The sequence below is a fragment of the Bubalus bubalis genome, chromosome 15, assembly GCF_019923935.1.
Source record: "Bubalus bubalis isolate 160015118507 breed Murrah chromosome 15, NDDB_SH_1, whole genome shotgun sequence".
In the NCBI taxonomy this organism is placed as follows: domain Eukaryota; kingdom Metazoa; phylum Chordata; class Mammalia; order Artiodactyla; family Bovidae; genus Bubalus; species Bubalus bubalis.
In genome coordinates this window covers 43352881-43369612 of record NC_059171.1, presented here as the reverse complement: position 1 = coordinate 43369612, position 16732 = coordinate 43352881, and the positions used below count along the sequence as shown (strand labels likewise).

Sequence of the window (16732 nt, the reverse complement as noted above, 5' to 3'; positions counted from 1 at the left end):
AACAGATCCTGTTGGTTCCAACTCAGTGCACCTTTCAAATCCCCTCACTCCATTTTTACTTCATTTGAAGTTTTCATCTTTAATCAAGAGTTTTTCCTCACAGATGTTTGGTGCCCAAAGCACCTTACAGAAAAGAATCTGGGAGTGTCCCACATTTGGAGGCCTCAACTGCTAGGACCCTGGCTCTGCATTGACTGAAATCTGAAGGTTTCTAGGATAGCATCTGCATACATACAGCTCTTTAGAATTTGATCTCTTTCCTGGGGAACCTCTAGCTTCCACCTCCTCTCTATCTGCCACTCAAACTGTGTGGAATACTGACTTCCAAACCTTCTGGATGATTCTCTCATGTCCTTGACCATCATCTACTGTCTCTTCTACTTAGTAAACCCCAATTCACCTTCCAGAACCAGTTTATATGTCACTTCTGGCCTCAGGCTTTGCCTGACTCACAGTCACGGGTCTTCTGGGGTTTTCATAGCATTCTACCCAAATATCCATTAAAGAACTTCTTTCTTGGATTCTTTACTTTAGATTATAAAAGTATTAAGAAAAAAGACTTTATAAAAATAAAGTGACATATATAATGTAAAGAAGAAAATAAAGTCTATAACAATCACCGTTCTCTGCTTAAGAAAATACAATTAACATTTTGGTTCTATGTTTGTTTTTAAAGATTGGTTTACTTAACTATATGGCATAGGCATTTTTTCAATTATATTCTATTTTAAAAATTAATTTAGCTCTTTCTCTCTTACCCTGAATTGTTCATTCCTCCAAAGAGCATCTATTCTCAGTTTCCACCGTATTTCCTATAAACAATGCAATGTCTGGCAAGTAGGAAGTATTTAGTTCATAGGTTTCTGAATGTCAAATGAAATGGGAATATATTTCTAAGTACAAATAATTCAATGAAATAAAAAAGTGTAACTGTAGTCAGTGATAAATTACAAAGGCAGTAATGTTTTACTAATGTCAGAGCATCATGTTATATGTTAAATATGATTTTTGGAACGCTGGCAACTCAACAAGCCAGTAGGTATGCTGTGATTCTGTGCTAATTGTATTTTCCTGTTTTGACCTTTGGAAATTGTTTGCTGTAAGGAATCCAGTCACACAAGGCTTTAAATATTGATCAAATAATACTGCAGCTTTAGTACTGGTAGACGAGACAAGGGGTTAAATCATTCTAGTCCTCTTTTTTTTTTTTTCCCCTTTTAAAGACATGTAGCGTCTTTGTCTGATCTCCTTATGGTCCTTGTCACAACTGTATGGCTTTTAATCACTCATACATTCAGTGAGTTACTGCGCTGCTGGAACCTTAATAATGTTCTAGTTTGTTTGGATGATCTTCCTGATAAAGTCCTGACATTCTCTCAGTATAATGGGAAGACAATCAAAATAAAAAATGCTCTAAGAGTTCAGGTAGTAGAGCATGCTATTATTTTTCACATGGTGCAAGGATATTAAAATACTGACTTTCATGCTTTGATTGAGTTTGTGATGAAATCCAAGAAAAATTGAAAATTTGAATTATTCTACTGCCAGTATGGACTGTATATCATGAACAGAAAGCGAGCATAGGTAACCAATTCTTGTATCATAATCTCTAGAGTGTCAGATTGTCCTTCTTTTATATGAGTTTCTATTGTATGTCTAAGTAATTAATTCATTACATAGCTCTTATATATTTGCAATTACCACATGGAGTTTTACCAACATATAAAATGTCATCTTTAATGCACATTGAACGAATAGTTAATAAAGATGACACATTGATACAGTGATTCAGACTTTTCAAGGTGCTTTCCATTAAATTATCTGATTCACTAGCCGTCTTAAGTAAGCAGTGGAATTGTTGTAATTCTCCACCTGTCCCATCCTTTCTGCCTCCTTCCCTCTTATTGTTTCCTTATTTCTGTTTCTTTTAAAGGAGGCAATTTGGTGTATGGAAAGAGCACAGAGTATGAATTCAGCTATTTCATTCCATCTTCGCCCCTGTTGAATTCAGTTTTAAGCAGATCACTTTCATTCCTCTGAAGCATGATTTCCTAATTGGCAAAATAAGGATAATGCTGAAGTATATTCCTCAAAGTTGTGAGGATCCAGTCAGATGAAATCTAAAGAAAGTTTTTAAAAAACTTAAAAAACAAATGTAATATCTGTGTTAGCTTCCTTTAAGGGAAACTTGAAATGATGGAAGAAGAATAGATTTTGGCCTCCCTGTTTCTATATTAGGTACCTGATCAAGTTTTCTGACCTTTCTGAACTTCATTTTCCTTGTGTGCAAAAGGGGCCTAATAAATCCCTACCTTGTGAAATTGTTGAATAGAAAAAAATAAGGTAGCATTTATGCCAATCCTAACATAGTTCCTGAAACATAGTAGTTCACCCTCTATTAAAACTATTTTCTCTTCTTTCCTCTCTTCCTCCTGCAGTCCCTCTTTTCTTCCTACCTTATTCTTCCTTGAACTATGGACAAGATGAGCGCATGATTGCAAAATCTTGGGGTTTAGCAAACTGACTTTTCTTTTAAAGCATTAAGACTCTTTTTAAAACAAAATTGTAAGCTCTACTTGAGGCAGGAGACGGGGATCCTCTCTTCTGAGTAAAGACCCTTTATTGTCACACTTTGGAATCTCCACTGAGTCCTGAAGATTTTGTGCAGTAAAATTTGAAAACTGCTTATGTGGCTCCACCCTCTCATTTTACAGATGAGAAAACTGCATTTGAGAGAAGTTGAGTGACTGGCCTGAACTTGCAGACTGGTAAGTGATGAGCTAAGGATCACACTCAGTGGTTTTTTGGCCCTTACTGTATTGTTCCCCTTACCTTGTGATTGTCCAGAAGGCAATATTCATAATTAAAATTCTTCTCTTGGAGGATATCACTGTCTACTTGTGGAGATGGAATTTAGAAATAAAAGATGAGGAAATATAAAGGCACATGATATAGCTGTGAAATGGTTAGAATAGGTAAATACTTTGTTATCCTTTGAGGGTGGACATGGCAAACTCCCTGAGGTGGGGTGAGGGGAACTTGTTTGCTCATTGTCATTTTGTTCCCAGTGCATACAGAAATGCCTGACTTCCAACTGGGATTACTACTTGTCTTCTTGAATGGAATGAATGAATGGCTTAATGAAGTATACAATTGAATCAAATCTAGAAAAAGAGAAAAGATTTAGATGATCTAGACCAGGGTGTTTAAACAGTGGGTTGCACTTCATTACTGGGTGATGAAATAAGTTTAATGGATCATGATTTACCTATACAAAGTTACAGAGTGTCATTATGTCCTGAAAATTGTGTAGATTTATGTCATACTGATATAAAATACATGTCTATAATTTTGTGTATACTTGGTCACAACTTAAAATGTACGTCTCACTGTAGATCATAGTTAAAAATGTTTGAAAGATACTGTCTTACACAAAAGGGATGGTAAAGTTTGAGGAATATACATGAATGCTTTATAGAATTGTAATGGTTTTGCTAAACAGAAGTGTTAAAAATAGTTAATCATGATAAAGCTTATTTAGGGGAAGAAACATACACCTGGTTCTTTCAGTTCAGTTCAGTTCAGTTGCTCAGTTGTGTCTGACTCTTTGCGACCCCATGGACTGCAGCACACCAGGCTTCCCTGTCCATCACCAATCACTGGAGCTTTGCTCAAATTCATGTCCATCGAGTCAGTGATGTCATCCAACTATCTGATCCTGTGTCGTCCCCTTCTCCTTCTGCCTTCAATCTTCCCCAGGATCAGGGCTTTTTCCACGGAGTCAGTTCTTTGCATTGGGTGGCCAAAGTATTAGAGTTTCAGCTTCAGCATCAGTCCTTCCAGTGAATATTCAGGGTTGAGGGCTGATCTCCTTTAGGGTTGACTGGTTTGAGCTCATTATAGTCCAAGGGACTCTCAAGAGTTTTCTCCAACATGATCAGTTCAAAAGCATCAATTCCTGGATCTTTAGCTATTAAAAAATCATTAAGAATCTTCTGTCCTCCACCGTCTCAACATTAAGAAGATTTTACCAAACTATACATTAGAAAGATTAATCTGTCAGATAAGAATAAATTGAATTGCAATTGGGAAGACCAGATTGAGGACTGTGTAAAAAAGTCAGCACAGGCTAAGGAAATTATGGCCTTGACTGATGACAACCGTAAAGGAAAAGTTTCTTGGCATGACTAGGGTGGAAAGAGGTTAACAACGAGTGAGTGGGTGATGATTAAATGGAACCCAAATAGTAAACAATTTCTTAGAACCTCTGTCTGAGGAAAAAAAAATATTAAGGACAAAAAGGTAGGATAATAGAGTTACAAAGTTTTTTGTTAAGGTAGGGAGGAGATGAAAATCTTTGTGGCCAACTAGGGTGAGTCAACAGAGAAGGCTTCTAGATATAGATTAGAAATGAATCCAAAGAAGAACCAAAATTCTAGTGAAAGAGATTACCTGTGAAGGAAGATAATTCTTTTTTTCTGAAATCTAATGATTAAGACCAGAAGAGATTGGAGCAGTTACTGCTTGTGGATAAGAGAAACTTGAAGAAAGACAGTCAATAAACATTGCTTTTTATGAGTTGAAGATTAGCCAGGGAAAACAGTTTAAATCACGATGTGGCATTAGCCTACTAATTTTGTGTTACTAAAAAGAGACATCTTTTAAGTGTGTAAAGATATTTAATTTTCTTTGTAAGAAGCATGTCCTGATTCACCCTCAACTTGTCTTAAACTCTTCTGTTACTTGAGAAATTATAATTATATATACCATGCTGCGTGTCAGTTAGGAAGGTAGAAAGAAGACTGAGTTATCGTATGAAAATCTTGGGTTTCATGTCCTGAAAACCTAGTTAAAAGAACTTGATAATGTTGAAACAAGTTCAGCTACTAGAAATATAAGGCGTCAAAGTGTGTTCACCTAAGACGAACCTTTCTTTTTCATGTGGGTTTATCTGCCATTCAGAGTCAATTCAGAGGTCAAGAATTATACATTATGATTTAAATAGCATCCATTTAAAAATTAAATCCATAAACTTAAACAAATAAAATCCATAAAAATTAAACCATTTATTTTTAAAAGAAAACTAAACAACATCCCTTTGTTGTTTATGAAAGAAAAGCTATGATGTATTTATAGATGTCCCATGAAGATGTGTGTATGTGAGTTTACACAATTAAGAGAGAGAGACAAGAGCATAAGCATGTTTGTGTGTGCATTTGTGTGTGTGTGTGTATATAATGAAACTGTCTCTAGGCATGGTCAGGTACAAAGGTCCATCATTTAAGTCTCAGAACTAAATAAACATATGAGATTATGATTATTTTATTGAGCTTTCATATTTTATGACCCACTAATGGCTCATGGATCAGTTATATTGATGAGCACTGGAAGCCTACAGCTTCAATGAGGTTTTTTATTTATTCATTTATTGTTTTTATTGTAAAGTGCCAAGAAGGTAATACCCAGTTCCCAGTCTTATTTTTCATTTACAATAAACTGTAGAAATACAATTTTTATTGTAGACTAGAAACTAAAATATGTGTTAAGCATATATAGCTGGTGCTTTGTGTGCGACTTTCTAATTTACCTTTAGTTTCTAATGCAAATTTTTCAGCTTCTGAGTTTGAGTATATATCTTACTATCAACATCAATATTGGGCTTATGGATTTTTTACACTTGTTAGGTTGAACTCATTGGCAAAATTAACCTGGTTATGTATTTTAGGATTTGTGAGAAGATAACATATTGAAGCATAATTTTTTAAATTTGTCTTTGCTGTTTTATATATACTGTAATTTATTCATGTCATAGTTTATCAAGAATTCAGATAGTAGGAATTTCTTTCTGTGTGACCCTCTATGGAAACTTGTAGGCAGCTTGCTCCCCCCAAAAGAGGGCATGACTAGGGCTATACACCCCTGATTATTCTTCCCAAATTTGCCTACCAGTTAAGTCCCTTCACCTCTTTTCCTGGCCTGCGATAAGGAGACAAATTCAGTTTCACATAAACATAATGGGCGAGGAGTAAGTGACCCCCACCAAAGTATTAATACATAACACAAGTGGCATGTTACAAGTAACACGACTGAGCAACTAACACTTTAACCTTTTTCACCAAAGTATTAATATTTCTAATATTCATGAGCAGATTTAGTTTGAAAACTAAACATAAAAGTTTTATTTAATGTAGTGCTTGATAATTTGACTTGTCTATTTCAAAATGAAATTAAAGACTTTGTATTTAGCTATAAAGTTAATTACCCCCCCCCCCCAAACCTACTGGCTTTATCAATACCTTGTCAGTTTTGCTGACAACAACTTTACTAGGGTTTGTAAGGTAAAACAGAACTGTTTGCCAGGTTAAACTTCAAGAATCTTATAGATTTTGTCTTTTTAGATTGTCCTGAAATTGAAAAGGAAGCCACCTGACGTGACATGTGCATATGTTCCCTGAGGTCAAAGCCAGCCATTGCATTTTGAAAGGATTTTTAGTTAATTTTTTGAACCAGGGACTTTCAGTGCTAAAACGTTTGTTAAAATCACACTGTGGAGAAGAGAAGTACTATTACTATTGTATATTTCTTTATGTATGCACACGTGAATGTTCAGTTGCTCAGTCATGGGCAATTCTTTGCTATTCCATGGACTGTAGCCTGTCAGGCTCCTCTGTCCATGAGATTTCCCAGGCAAGAATACCAGAGTGGGTTCCTCCTCCAGAGGATCTTCCCGACCCAGTGATCGAACCCACATCTCTTGCGTCTCCTGCATTGAGACGCGTTGGCAGGTGGGTTTTTTATCACTGTGCCACCAGGGGATGCCCTATTGCATTATATATATTTAGAATCAAATCCTCAAGTCAAGTCTCTTTGTATATGTAAAAATTGAAGAACAGTTAATCCACTTGACTGAATTTGGAAACATAATGTACATGGGGCAGAAAGGCAATGGATATCCAAGAAAGAAAAAGAATTTTCTGAGTATATAAATGTTCAAAACAGGATCAATATCCAAGTTAAATGAAACCTTCATGATTCCATTAGATCTTGCATTTTGATTTGTATCATCATTTGCACTGCTATAAAAATTATTAAAAGATGTTCTGATGGTTCATGAGTTTACATAAATATATATTGAAATTCAAATGATTCTGAGGACAAAGGTTGAAAATCTTTTAAGGAATTCATGGATATTAGAGGTCCACTGAGACTTCCCCAGGCATTCTAAGGTTTTAAAATTGTTGTGGTATGGATTCCAAAATCCAGGTGTTACACAGTAGAGTTTCTAACATATATGTTTCTTTCAATGAAGGCAATGAAACTCATAGCTAAGCAAGAGCTGGATGCTTAGTCTGGGAATGCAGGAGCTATGAATTCACTCTAAAAATTAAAGAATGTGGCTTATTAGACTCTAGGATTTCCAAATGTGGTGTGGTGATGTGAGAATCCATTTTGGTGCCAGAAAAATTTAGATTAGGATATTAGTATTGTGAATAGTCTATGTCTTTCCTCAAGTTACTGTACCCTTTTGAGTCTGTTTTCTTATTTGTAAAACAATGGACAGTAACCCATCACTGTATAAAATCTGGTTAGGATTAAATAAGAAAAAGGCCTTGCAAAATGCACAGCACAGAATTATCCCTCAGTGTCTGTTAAGCACAATATTCTCCTCTCAAATGCAACTCGTTAAATTGTCTCTTTCCAAGCTACAACCCCTATTAGGAGATAAGTCCACCTCTTAGATTATATCTCCCAGCTTTTCTCATGAATGAAGGCAAATGATTGTTTTTACCTAAAAGAAATAGAAATGATTGTCTTTAAACAGTCAGCAGATTCATGCACCTAAAAAGCAGGCTACATTGGATGAAGTCAAGCCTTTTTTTTTCTTGCATATTTTACTGATGATGCAGTTTTCAAATGCAAACTGTATAGAATGAGGTGCTCTGTCTTTAGAAAAGGATAATGTTTTAGTAGTCTCTTCTGTGGAGACTTTTCAGGAGTTTCTGATACTTTCTGTCTCTTTTATCCAGGTATGCAATTCTACTGTAACCTAAAGATTATATTTCAAGAAGTGTCAGAAATTCAGCAGATTTTCCCCCTCTAAGAAAGCAAGGAGTGGGAGAAACAAAATTATATTTTGGTTTAAGCATTTCTTTAAGATTTTTTTTTTAATCTACATTCTTTACAGTTTTATAATTCATGTAGACTGTCTGGATGTTCTTAGTTCTAAACATCCAGAAAGAAGAACCTTTGAAAGAAGAACGTGTATGAATTTTTCATTGTTTATAGTTTCAGACTAATAGTAATAACTCACACTGTTTTAAAGATGTCAGCCGCCACACTAAGCAGTTCACATGTGTTAACATATTACTGCTCAGTTATATTTGGATGTTGTTCCTTTCATATACAGGGGGAGATAGAGGCAAAAAGAATTTGGGTATATTTCCCTGAGTCACGCAAGTGGTGGAACCAGAATTTGAACTTAAGGAGATTGTTTAGAGCTGTACATTTATTGACCCCACAGTAAATAATAGAGATATCAGATCAGATCAGATCAGATCAGTCGCTCAGTCATGTCTGACTCTTTGCGACCCCATGAATTGCAGCACGCCAGGCCTCCCTGTCCATCACCAACTCCCGGAGTTCACTCAGACTCACGTCCATCGAGTCAGTGATGCCATCCAGCCATCTCATCCTCTCTCGTCCCCTTCTCCTCCTGCCCCCAATCCCTCCCAGCATCAGATTCTTTTCCAATGAGTCAACTCTTTGCATGAGGTGGCCAAAGTACTGGAGTTTCAGCTTTAGCATCATTCCTTCCAAAGAAATCCCAGAGCTGATCTCCTTCAGAATGGACTGGTTGGATGTCCTTGCAGTCCAAGGGACTCTCAAGAGTCTTCTCCAACACCACAGTTCAAAAGCATCAATTCTTCAGCGCTCAGCCTTCTTCACAGTCCAACTCTCACATCCATACATGACCAGGTCTAAAAAATAATACCAGCCTATGTCATCAACAAGGCTCCATCACTTATTTTTAATGACTTTAGGTATGTATATGTTTTGTGTAAAGAAATAGTTGTACATGTATGAGTACTTTTTTGTTGAATGAATATTTTGATTCAGAAACTGGATAACAAAAGAAAATATGACAAATAGTCTATATTTGCTTAACTATCATGGATGCAGATGTAAAAGAACATATTATAATAAACTGAAAAACATTAAAATACTCTTTTCAATTCCTAATATTCTTTTTAGGTTTTGTGTGTGTGTGTGTGTGTGCTTAGATAAGAGTTTTAGTTTTGCAAAAATACTGTGGAATTTGAAAACAGTGTAATTTCTAGTGAATGCATGCTTAACTGCTTTGTTGTTTAGTCACTCAGTCCTGTCTGACTCTTTGCAACCCCGTGGATTGCAGCACAGCAGGCTTCTCTGTCCATCACCAACTCCCGGAGCTTGCTCAAACTCATGTCCATTAATTCGCTGATGCCATCCAACCATCTCATCCTCTGTCTCCCCCTTCTCCTTCCTGTCCTTAGTCTTTCCCAGCATCAGGGTCTTTTCTCATGAGTTGTCTCTTATTAGGTGGCCACAGTGTTGGAGCTTCAGCTTCAGCATCAATCCTTCCAATGAATATTCAGAGTTGATTTCCTTGAGGATTGACTGGTTTGATCTCCTTGCTGTCCATTGATCTAAGTAATAAATAAGGCATTTTTTACTTTATTAATCTAAATAATAAAAAGTGATTTTCCACAATTAATGACAACACAATGCTTTCCTAGGTTAATTGATAAGTATCAAATATGTATAGTGAAATTAAATTTAAGTTTGGGGAAAATAATCTCTACTTCTTTGAGCACAGCACCACATTTTGATTACTCAGCTGTGCAACCATGATGGAGCCTCCTAGAATGAATGTTGAAAGTTTCAAACAGCAAAACAGGCCAAATCCTGCAGCGTGAAAGCAAGTATAGGTCTTCTGTCTGATTTTCACTTTTATATTAAAAAATCATTTTCAGCAATCAAATCAAGAGTGATTATAAAGGTAGATTTAAAATAAAGCAAAATTCAGGTGGATGTAAAAACTGTCCATCATTATTAATTTTTTCATATTGAAGTATGATATTTGAATAATATTTTACCTTATTTTTCCTGAACTCTGCCGGAAAATATAGCTGAGGTAATTCATCGAGTTATACACATCACTACAAAGTAAGTTAAGGACTCTTCTCAAAACCTCATAATGAACTTGATTGAGTTACTTCATTTCTCTGGGTCTCCTTTCTCATGGGGAATGGAATTAGGCTGTTGATTTTCCATGTTATGCCAAGTCCTACAGATCAGGAGTGCTTTAGTCTCCTAAAGTGCTTTAGTCTCCTAAAAACTGTATTTTACCTATGGTTACATGCTTGAAATTAGCTTGGAAAATATTTCCAGAAGGTAAAGATTTGAAAAGCCCCTGGACTAGATTACATCTGGAATTCCTCCCACCTGTAACATTTTTTATGATACATTTGTTTCAATTCCTCTGCTAGAATCAAACACACAGATCACCACTGCCTTGCATTCCAGGCTTTTGCAGAGGGAATGCCCATCTGCCCCCTTTCCACAGTCACAATTCCACTTTCTTCAAGGTCCAACTCCATGGATGTCTCTGTGATAGCCAGGAAAAGCTCTCCTTCCTTGGAATTTCAATAACAGTATGTTAGCATTGTTATTGAGGTATATACCTGTTCCTCATTATATCATGATTTTTATATATTTGAAGAGTTGCCATCTCTTACTCCGATAGGGACTAGCTGGAGTACGGGAGTGGGTAGAAGCTAATGACGCAATGAGAGAGCACCTCTGGAGAGCACATGTGCCATTATGGGACATAGCCTTATGGCTCAGCAGGTAAAGAATCCGTCTGCAACGCTGGAGACACAGGAGATTTGGGTTTGATCCCTGAGTCTGGAAGATCCCCTGGAGAGGGAAGCGGCAACCCACTCCAGCACTCCTGCCTGAAAAATCCCATGGAGAAGAGCCTGCTGAGCTACAGTCCATGAAGTGACGAAAGAGTTGGACATGACGGAGAGGCTAAACACACACACACACCACACAGCCTTAATGGGATTTCCCGGAGACTGTCCGCAGGGAAATGTAAGCTCCGTGTTATTTATGTTTTGATAAAAATTGTACCTCTGAATTTTTAATGAAAATTTTAACTTTTGGAAACATCCAAAAATAAAAACCAAAAAGTGCCAGAACCACAAAAAGCATATGATATCCACTTTCTATGCCTCTGAATCGCACACATACTCGTGTTCACCGCCTAACATGAACCTGGTCTGTTTACTTGCACCTTTGTTCATGTAATTTTTGAATAAAATCACTAAAGTAAAATTTAGTGAATCTAGTTGGACATGTTCAGACAGCCTTTTTATATAGACTTGACTAACAATATGATATTGATTAAAAACTAGAACAAACTGGACTCTCAAAGAGCAATCAATGTGACAATATTTTCAAGATGATCAATTTGTAAGTGGGTACCTTCAAAGGTAAAATCTTAACCTCAGAATTCCCTACTTGATGCTCTACAGTGTGATGTAAATGCCTTCCAGAACAAAGAGATTAAGGGAAATTTCACAGTTGTACTGTAGTTATTAAAGAGCAGACAAATTAGCCACTTGCCTAGAGGAAATCAGAAGTCTCATCTGGAAATTTGGGAGGGTTTTAAAGTGACCTTCTTGTGTTAATCTTGAAAGAGATAATATATATTAGAGTTGTTTTCCTTTTTGCTGCTTTTTCTGAGCGCCTTATGTGCTTGCTAAATACTTGAGAATGCTGGTAAGTTTATATTCTTTTAGATATTGCTGTGCTAGTGATCATTCTTTCTTTTCCCATCAAAAACGTTTGAATTTTAAACTATACGGTTTGAAATGCTCATATTTTAATTCTCTCTGTAAGAGTGACAGTGTTTATAATAAATTTAGATCATCATTTTATTATTATTTCCTGTTTGAAGTTATTCCCAATTGATTTTTCATATTCTAGTTATAATTTTAATCTGATTGCTTTTTCTGTTTTTGACTAAGTAGCAGAGTGTTCGGTAGTGACTGGGCATTCAGGAGGGATGACAGAACACTTCTGACTCAATGATATGTGAACCAAAGAGGCACAGGCTGTTATAACCCCAAATTTGAAATGATATGTTACGATAAAATGATAACATTTCAATTGTTTATCATGTTAACATTTTACTAAAATAAGTATGAAATTGATTAACATAATTCTAAACATAGTGTGTTAATTGATTAAATTATTTATTCCTTTATTTCCATTAGAACAGATACACATTTCCCTAATTCTGTCTTAGTCAAGACAAGTTCATTTTCTCTTTCCGACACAAATGTAATTCTTGAAGTGGTTTTGATGGCTCAGAGTTCAGCACCTTTCCTTTGAACAGTCTTGTTAACAAAGTAAGCAGAGGTGTTCTCTTGTTAAAACTATCCACCTCTTTTGCCCACGGAAGTTCTGGCTGGTGCGAGGCCCCTCCCTGCTCAGACACTTTCAGTTCAACCATTCCTTCCTCAGCTTTTGTTACACTGCCCCCTGCATCTCACCAAGTGGCCTCACAGTCTAAACCGTTCAGGTCACTCATCTTTTATTCTCTCTAAAAAGCACGTAGTCTGCTGCTTTTCACTAAAGTTCAATATCATTGATGTAAAGCTGGGTTTATCAATGATAGATCTACTTTCTTTAAAACTAAGGAAAGTGATTGTATTTAAATAGAAAGTAGATAATATTTTTAAAACTAAGTATAGATCAGATATTTGCATTAAAATTTTGTCTTAATGACATCTATTGCAGGATTAAATAGTCGAAGATCTTAATAAGTATTATTAGTCATAGTTGCTTAGAGTGATTATTTCTGTGTTAATATACTTGTTCAATAATAATTAACAACACTGATGAACAGAATAACTAACCTCTTAGTACACATTTCTATACAGATGACACTTTCATATGAAATTGAAATCCATTCAATGGATTATCATAACCCTATTATTAATATTATTGTTATACAGATATTATTAAAGACTCAAAACTAACGTTAACAAAGAGTCAAGTTAAGGAAACCAAGTGAATGGCTACTTTTCAAAATGTGAATGTTTACTCTTTTAAAGAAATTAAATTTTGGCAAAATTGATAGTATTTTCCCTTTGACCTGATATGTCATTGTTAGAAAATAATCTGAAGTAAATATGAGCTTTTAGCTTAACATTTCTTTAAAAAATACAAGGAACTTAGATCAGATGATTAATAGGAAAATAGTTAAGTTTATTATCTTCATGATGAGCATTAAACAACTATTACAAATCATGTTTTCTAATAACATAGAGAATGTTCACAGGTTAATAATGTGAATAAAAGCAAGATATACAAAGGCATAATATGTATGACTGTAATTATAGAAACATATCTCTGAATCCCAAACCTGAATACTCCACAGCCCAAAGCTTCTATCCATCTCAGGGCCCTCTCTGAATTGTCCTGATTCATCTCTTTGCTTGACTACTGTTCCTTCAGGTTCTGAATTAAATGTTATTTTCTCAGGAAAGCATTTGCTGATCCTCAGGGTCACTTCAGACCAGATGTGTACCCCAGTTATATCTTCTCCTAACACTTTAATGCTTATTATGGTGACAATCACTTTGTAGAATCTTTTGAATGTCTTCCTTAATAGACTAGAAGATTCATTTGAGCAGGAACTGCATCAGCCTTGTTTCTCAATGCCTAGTACAGCGACTGGGACATGGTATGAACTCAGCAGACATTTGTTGAAGAAATGAGTGAATGAATGAAGGAAGGAACGCAAGGTACAGTGCTAAGGAATGTTTACCTAATCCCTGTAAGATTCTTTACAAAACTTATGAAGTGACGGCCATCTCTATCACATTTCATAAATAAGGAAACTAAATCTTAGAGAAAATTGTCCAAAGTTGTATAGCAAGTCAGTGAACAGCTCAAATCAAAACCTGATGTCTTGGAATATAGTGCCCACGCTCTTAGACACAGATGATGAAAATGTTGTGCTTAATATAACTAATAAGTCTACTGTATCTTGTTGAACAGTATTAAATGTTCATACTTGTAGGTCAAAGATAGTGAAATATCACCAACTTTATATTAATTTATTAATAATAATGAATTTGTAAGCATTTTAAATTTTAAAAAATATATAAAAATAAATACAGCATTAGAACTACAGAAGTTTTTGTTTTGCAGTCTTACATTTTTCAGATTTTCTACACTGTTTTTATCATTTTCTGTAAAAAGGAAAGCAGTTATTAAAATCCACTCATCCCTGAATGGTGGAGATAGTTCTCAAGTCAAGATCTTTTGACATCCAATCCCAAAGAGTTTTCATTGGATAAATAGACCGTGAAAGAGAAGGATCAGAGTTCTCTGCACTGCAAAGTTATAACCATCTTGTGAATTGGCATATAATTAGCAATTGATTAACTTTTCCAGATAATTTAATACAAAGTCAAATCTCTAAAATACTGTTTTAAAATTTTAATTAGAAATTCTTTGTAAAAATCCGTGACTGCAAAACAGGAAGCCACATTAGGTCTATATCATAGAACTATTCAGGTTTTGAGCTGGTTGGGCATATTTCTTTCTATATATGTCTTTCATTCTTTCTATTGTTTTCTATCACAGATACTGCCAGCTATCAAATTTATAGCATCCAGTTTTAAAGATACATGTTTTATTTCTTACCAACGTTTGTATTTAAGATAAACTTGGTTTTCAAAAGTGAATTATTTTTCCTGAAATTCACCAAGGTAACACTTATCTCTGTAGTTTTCATCGTACATTTTGAAAAAAATTCTCTTCTGATTGCTCCCTTGATTATCCCTGCCTTTGAAGTTGGTACAAATGAGCCAGGACTCTGAATAACACCAAGCTCAGACAACCCAGTTTATTACATACTTTTGATAGAACAGTGTCAAGTACCTTGGGATGAAACATTAAAAAAAAAAACACAACTTTTAATTTATTTTTTATTATAGTTGATTTACAATGTTGTGCTGATTTCTGCTGAAAAGCAAAGTGATTCAGTTATACACGTATATACATTCTTTTCTGTTATGGTTTATAGCACAGGGAACCCTACCCAAGTAGGGTTCCCTGTGCTATACAGTAGGAACTTGTTAATTATCTATTCTAAATGTAATATTAATAGGTTGCATCTACTAATCCCAAACTCCCAGTCCATCCCTCTCCATCTCCCTCCCCTGCCCTACCCCCATCCCTTGATCATCACAAGTCAGTTCTCTAGGTCTGTGAGTCTATTTCTGTTTTTTAGATATGTTAATTTGTGCCATATTTTGGATTCCACATGTAAGTGATATCATATGGAATTTGTCTTTCTTTCTGACTTACTTCACTCAGTATGATAATCTCTAGTTGCATCCATGTTTCTGAAAATGGTATTATTTCTTTCTTTTTATGGCTGAGTAGTATTCTGACATGACTGAAGTGACTGAGCAGCAGCAGCAGCAGTATTCCATTATATTTATGTACCACATCTTCTTTATTGGGATGCAACATTTGATAGGCATAGAATTAAGTCATGCTGCCTACACAGAGATTCTAAAAGTTGTCACAGATACCTCCCCCATAGTTCTGCTCCAGCTGCCCATCATGCCTTAGATCAAAAGCATCAGATATGACACAAAGTGATTATACAGGACCTATTTTTTTCATGGCTTATTGCCAATCTTATGAATAAACGAATGAATGGACAGCCTCTATTTTAACTGGATTCCTAATCTCTAGCTGTTGTTTCTTCACCGTCACATTGGACTTCTTGGCCTTGATGTTACAAATGAATCTGATGATCCTTTTTTTTTTTATATTCTCTCTAGGACCAGCCTTTGCTCTATTATTTTTCCTAAAATTCTCTACATGTCATTAAGTGTAACTTCCATTGTCCCTTTTGCAAAGACTCCAACATGCTTTCTCCCTGAGCCTTGACAACACATCTTATTATATTTTAATAACCTACTTTGGCCATCTTTTTTTCCCTCATTGATCATATGTATATTGAACTTTTGTTAAGTATATAGTAGAGCTAAGCCTTGAGATGGAAGACAAAATACATGAAAAGAGTCATCCTTGTCTAATAACATTTTTACTTTAGTTAAATTAGTGATAATTTACTGTGGTTCATTTGCAGAATGAACCATACAGCTTATCCATACCATTGTGAATAGAACCTGACCCAAGTCAAGCAAACAACAAACAAAACTTTAAAAACCTTTTGTGGCTTAAAATTTTAAAGTTGATTTTGAAAATTCACTCTCTGAAAGTGAATTCAAAAGTGAGTAATTTCATAATCCCACTTAACATCTCAACAATTTAACAAATGGAAAAACCTGATATCCCATTTTTGTTTTGTTTTGTTTTGTTTACTCACTCTTTCCTGAATAATAATTTTCACACTTTTTACATCTCACACTTTTACAAACTTTAATTTCCTTCACGATAATACTTACCTTGGGACAGTCTCCTTTTGCCAACTCACAGATGTATTGTCCTTTTACATATAATTGTATGTGTGGATCACCCATTTTTTAAAATTTTGTTATATTATTCAAATTTATAACATGTTCTTGCTCTCAGGACCTGCCACATTTAAGATGTCCAGGATTGATATATATTTTTATGTGTCATTTGATTT

At 35.2% G+C, this 16732-nt stretch overlaps 1 protein-coding gene across 3 annotated transcripts in view; it reads left to right on the top strand.

Moving 5' to 3' along the window:
- Positions 1 to 16732, top strand: part of HNF4G (hepatocyte nuclear factor 4 gamma) — a 134205-nt gene that overhangs the window by 46965 nt on the left and 70508 nt on the right. For 2 of the 3 annotated variants that reach the window (XM_044928670.2, XM_006075584.4), the window contains one exon: positions 2715 to 2768. The exons of the other annotated variant lie outside the window; for it this stretch is intronic. The gene's annotated coding sequence lies outside the window, so the exon portion shown is untranslated. The remainder of the gene's footprint in view (positions 1 to 2714; positions 2769 to 16732) is intronic. 3 annotated transcript variants of the gene reach the window in all.